The following is a 6,000-nucleotide window of genomic DNA, read 5'->3' as shown; positions in this document are numbered from 1 at the left end:
AATTAGATTGAATCTGAGGACCTTCATGGAGGCAAGATGGAGATTATATACACAAAGATTGTAGGAGGGATTGAGGGGTGGTCTGGGGTGACTAGAGGAGGGGTTCAGGGAGGGTCTTGAGGGGAAGTCCAAGGAGGGCAAGGTGAGGTAATGGGATTAAGGGTGGGAACTAGCTGAAGGCATGGATACCGATACATCAAGGGTGGGGAAGTAGCTGGACAACAAAGGGTGAGGCTAGGTAGAGATTTGGGCCTAATGATAATGTGAGGCTTGTGGCCTTAGGGGAAGGCCAGATCCAGTTGGAAGATTCAAGGACAGTTCAAGGGGGCTTCCAGAGACTGTATTCCAGATTCAAGGGGGTTTCCAGAGACTGTGCCCTCATCAACCCTGGCAAGTGTCCTTCCCACCTTCCTTGTCCCCAGCACAGACCATGCCAGAAGTGATGGCTCTGCGGTAAACATTTTTGCATTTTTCCTCAGATATGATATTGATCTTCAGACACTGAAGGGTGCTGGGAAATATAGCGAAATGACTGGACACAGCACCCCAGCTGGACATCAGGCAGCTTGTGCCGGGATTGGCACAGTCTTTTGCCAGCTGAATGGGTTGAACTTGGTGGGTCAGCCTCACTGACCTCTCCAGGCAGAGCAGCATATTGGTGGTCCTGGGGTTGTAGTTGGGGTAGGGAACCCAGCGCTTCACCCTTACCTTGCTGATAGGACTCCCAGTGCCTGATATTGTGTTTTCCCCAGACCAAAGTTCCAGTGGGTACAGTGAGCTGCTGTGAGGACCCAGCAATTGGACAGTAGGACACCCCCACAGCAGAAATTCTCATTGATTAACAGCTCCAGGGCTGGGAGTGGGGAATACTGTCTGACCACCAATAATCTTATTCTCACTCCTGTCTGTGTTGGTATAATATCAATTAATATGGGACTTTCTTACTGTTTTAAAATGATCAAGTGTCTTTGATTGAGTCTTACTAGGTGCTAAACCCCTACCTACTAGGTGCTAAGGCTGTGTGGGAGTGAAGCCCTCAGGGTCCTAAAGGGAGTTGCTAAGACCAGAGCTAATAGTAGGAGCCTAAGTTCTGGTCACTCAGATGATGTTTGATGATGGCTAAAGAGTGCATAAAAAGGGAAGACAGAGCTATTTGCTTAGGGCTCTCACTCTTGGTGGAATGCTGATGTGGAGACTCTGGGCAACTGTAGTTAAGAGCCCTCCAACTTATAAACCCGGATGTTTGGCCTTTGTTAGACTCTGGTAACTATGCATTGAGATTTGAATCTCAATGAATTTGTCTCAATTTGAATTTGTCTGTTGATGTTGGTAGTTTGTATTTGCTCTGAAGTTCAGAGTGCTGGCTTTTTCCCCTGAACTAAGTGAATGATATTTGTATGCTGGATTAAAGTAAGATTGTTAACCCCTTAATGTTGCTTTCCTTAGTAAAGCAGATCAAATAACCTGTGCCGGCAGCTTTCTGTGTGCTGGTTGTTGATGGGTCTTACACCCCTTCAGCAGCTGCTAGCAGATTGTTGCACAAATGGCATAGTCATGGCAGGATCTGCAAATTAAAAGGAAAGTATGGCATTTTAGTGTGCTGGGGTGGTTGAATGTTTCTCAGTTTTTGGATTGCTCTTTGTACTTGGGATGGCTATGGTTCTCTGCAGCCCCAGGAGCAACAAAGCCCTGAAGGAAAACAGGCCAGTGGTTTCCCAGGAGCCCAGAGCAGGGCCCCTTGAAGATAATCCCTCCTTCTGAGGGCTTAAATTGATAAGCCTGGCTCTGGAGGTCTGTGCTAAAAGGGTGAATGTTTTGAGATTATATTGTATGAGGAATTTTGAAACAGGAACAGAGAACTGCCTTACTATAGAATTCAGAGAAAAAATGGAGAATGGCCTTCATACAGATTTGGCGGGAGCAGCTGGTGAGGGGAGAGAAAAAGCTGACAGTGGCTGCCGACATATTGACCTAGACAGAGCAGAAGATTGTCTACATGAGAACTTTGGAAAGGTGAGGGCAGTGAGCTACCTTCCAGCCAACTTTGGTGATAAGTGGAATGGCTGAAAGTCTCTCATTTAAGGAAAAGGATACTTAATATTTTACTCTCCATAAAGCCTGAGCTATATCATAAAGTTTAAAGTTAACCCCCCCCTCCGTGCTTAGACTTGCACATATACCACATATACCCACATCCTGCATCATGCCTGTAACTGCTGTCTTTTAGTTTGGGGTTAAGGTGTTAGATTAAGAATCTTTCCTTGTTTCAGGAACGTGAGGCCAATTATCCCCACCAATGGGGATAGAGTTCCACACTTTGGGATTTTTCTTAGAACTGTTTTGTAAGGGGGTTTTAGGGGTTTTTCTTAGAATTGTTTTGTAAGGGGGTTTTTAGGGGCATTTCTTAGAATTGTCTTCGAGGGGTATATAAACTTCCTGTCTGCTCTCTATAAGTGGCCTCCCTACCCCATTCTGCCCTGGAGTAGGTGATGCCCAGTTCTCGTGCAAGACTTGCAAATAAAGCCTCTGTCTTTACCTTGAGAGACCTTTGATTGTTATTTCATTTTGGTGGAATTATTGTCCCACACAGTGATGTGAGTGCAAAGATGGAGAACTGCCTACATCAAGACCTGGATTCCAGCAGAAGCCAGGAGAGACCAGCCAGAGCTATATGACCAGGAACCCAGGGGCTTGGAATTCAGCCCTGGGGCAACATGGAAATTTTGCAGCAAGGAGATAAGTGTGCCTTTTTTCTGCCTCCCCCTGGCCTGTTTGGGACCCAGGAGGGAGGTGTGGATTTGTTTATAGTGGGGTGGGGGAAGTATCTTGGACCCCCAGGGACCCCACCCTGTTGGCTTTATTACCCAGCTGCCCCTCAGGACTTGTAAGAGGGGGCTGGAACAGTATGGGGAGAGCAGACTGACAACAGAACTTTATTTGGACTTTTTCATTGAGTTGGGACTTTGGGTGCCAAGAGGAAGTGTGGGGAGAAGGACATATCCCCAAGAGAACTTTATTTGGACTTTTTTGTTCGTTTGTTTGCTTTGGGACTTTGCTAACTAAAAGCATGCCCATGCCTGAGGGTACTGGGAGGAAGCCTGCAATGGGCAGTGTGTGTAAAAGGACCCGTGCTCAAGAAGTACTTTACTTAGACATTTTGTATTCACTAAAGAAGATTGTTACTTGCTGGGACCTAGGGGTGGATCATGGTGTATTGTAAACAAGTATTTTGGGGGATGATTGATTGAAGAGATTAACTTACTGGGACCTAAGGGTGGATCATGTTTGTATTGTAAACAAATATTTGGGAATGACACTGAATGATATGTTTTGTTGTGTTGTGAATGATATGTTTTAGTTTCCTGCTGGATTGGATCACAATGTATAATGCTTCTATTTGTTCTAGGATCCATGGCCATTTAATTTAGATTGTTTGGCCATGGAACCTGGAAGGGGTAGAGTGTAATATCAATTAAGGTGGGACTTTCTTACTGTTTTAAAATGATTAATTTTCTTTGATTGAGTCTTACTAGGTGCTAAACCCCAGGCCCAAACCCCTACCTACTAGGTGCTAAGCCTGCGTGGGCATGAAGCCCTCAGAGTCCTAAGGGGAGTTGCTAAGACCAGAGCCAATAGCAGGAGCCTAAGTTCTGGTCACTCAGATGACATTTGATGACAGCTAAAAAGTGTATAACAAGAGAGAGCAGAGATATTTGCTTAGGGCTCTCACTCTTGGTGGAATGCTGATGTGGAGACTCTAGGCAGCTGTAGTTAATAGCCCTCCAGCTTGTAAACCCGGATGTTTGGACTTTGTTAGACTCTGGTAACTATGCATTGAGATTTGAATCAGACAAGGTCTGTCTATTGATGTTGGTAGTTTGTATTTGCTCTGAAGTTCAGGGTGCTGGCTTTTTCCCCTGAACTAAGTGAATAATATTTGTATGCTGGATTAAAGTAAGATTGTTAACCCCTTAATGTTGCTTTCCTTAGTAAAACAGATCAAAGACTTGTGCTGGCAGCTTTCTGCATGCTGGTTGTTGGTGGCAGATTGTTGCAACAGTTGGCAGTGACCCACAGAAGAGGCAGTGTTAAGAACAGGAAGAACATTTCTGAAGAGTTTCTTATTTGGGGTAGGAGAAGTCTGACAACAAGCAAATAAAAAAATGGCTCACAGAAATATTTATGCTCAGAAATCCAGATACAGAGATTGGTGGGGTGAGACAGACAGACAGAGTAGCAGAGGTAGATGGTGCCCCTCACTGGAGGGAGGGCTGTAGAGGCTGGGGGAAGAACAAGCAGGTAAGAGGCTAGGGGCCAGGTGTCCCTGGGGAAGGTTTATCTCGCAGAGAAGGACTGGTCCTTGAGAAGGTCTCTTCCTCTAGTCTCTCTGCTCATCATTTCTTATAGCACAATAGTATTCTGTTACATTCATATACCACAACTTGTTCAGCCATTCCCCAATTGTTGGTCATCCCCTCATGTCTAATTCTTAGCCACCACAAAAGAGCTGCTATAAATATCTTTTCCCCATTTTTGTGATCTCTTTGAGATACAGACCTAGAAGTGGTATTGCTGAGTCAAAGGGTATGCACAGTTTTGGAGCCCTTTGGACATAGGGGAACTCATATTCTAATGGAGACAAAAACATAAGTTTCGGCTACAAGTCAGTTGGAAGGGTCCCATGGACCAATTCTGAACGGCAGAGTTAAAACATTGGAAAGTCAACTGCAAGAATTTCAGCCTTTAAGACAACAATTTCAGAGGGTTCTGAATCATTAACAATTAGAGAAACACAAATTAAAACAACTTTGAGGTTTCGCTTCATACCCATCAGATTGGCAATGATGACAAAAGGCAAAAATGACTAATTTTGGAAGGGCTGTGGAAAGACAAGCACATCAATGCACTATTGGTAGAATTAGTCCAGCTGGTCCAAAAAATGACCAGACATTATCCTGAAAGCAAACTATACATACTATACTTTTTTTTTAAGTATTCCAAATATTTTAATAAGAGTTCTCTGGAAGGCATTTAAAACACCAGTTTGTGCAGATAAACTACATTGGAGAGAGAGAATACAGAACGCAGGTAGCCACAGAGCTGAGAAATTTTCTTGATTTGGGGCAGGATCTGAGAGTCCACTGTTTTCTGATCAGCCTTGCGCTGCTCTGTAATCTCGTATTTCTCTTTTTCTGTGTCAAAAATCTCTCCTTCTTGGTGTCTAGGTTTATGGAGCCTCTTCTTCTTGAAGTAAGCATCAGTAAGATGATTTGGAATTTTTACACCTGAAAGGTTAACCCTGGTAGAGGTGGCAATGACAAATTTCTGATGGGTCCTTCTCAGAGGAACATGGTTGATGGTCAGAGGTCCAGTCACCAGTAGCAAGCCACTAGCCAGCTGCTTCAGGAAAGCCACTCGCTTGCCCCTGTGGCAGCCAGTGAGCATGATCAGAACAGTGCCTGGCTTGATGCTAGCTTGAAGTCTCCTCACATGCTGGCTGAAGGGCTTTTTGCCATGACTTAGCAGCTTTCTAGGCACATCCTCAGTAGGGTAATACCAAGGCATTTTTCAAATCTTTACCACACGGGTTCCTCCATTCTTATCACCACCAACTGGCTTTGAGATAGTAGCAGGCACCTTCTCTTTCTTTTTCCTTTCAATCCAGGTTTTTGGTGCAGCACATTTCCGCTTGTACATGGCTCTCCAGGAATACATTGCAGACCTGGAGTATCTACCAATCCCTCGGGCCAGGACTGGGTTCCGACTGCAATGCTTTCGAGGCTTTTTCACCACCTTTTCAGCCACATCTTCCTTTTTGTTCTCTTTTTTTTCCTTTTTGACCTTCTTTTCCTTTGGTTCCTTTGGAGGCTTTTTGTCCGCCATCTTGAGCGAGGGGAAAGAGCCATACTATACTTTTGATCCGCTGATCCCACTTCCAGGCCTACATGTCAAAGAGGTGAACAATAAAAGGAGAGTATCATATATATAAAAATATTTATA

At 44.5% G+C, this 6,000-nt stretch overlaps 2 pseudogenes; both read right to left on the bottom strand.

The window, feature by feature from the left end:
- Positions 1-381: 381 nt before the first annotated feature.
- LOC118845897 lies at positions 382-4,107 on the bottom strand (annotated as a pseudogene).
- An 892-nt stretch (positions 4,108-4,999) lies between these two features.
- On the bottom strand, positions 5,000-5,896 carry LOC118847889 (annotated as a pseudogene).
- Positions 5,897-6,000: the final 104 nt, after the last annotated feature.

Source organism: Trichosurus vulpecula, chromosome 4 (assembly GCF_011100635.1).
Source record: "Trichosurus vulpecula isolate mTriVul1 chromosome 4, mTriVul1.pri, whole genome shotgun sequence".
NCBI classification, from domain to species: Eukaryota; Metazoa; Chordata; class Mammalia; order Diprotodontia; family Phalangeridae; genus Trichosurus; species Trichosurus vulpecula.
The sequence above is the reverse complement of the archived record's forward strand: the minus strand, read 5'-3'. Positions and strand labels throughout refer to the sequence as shown.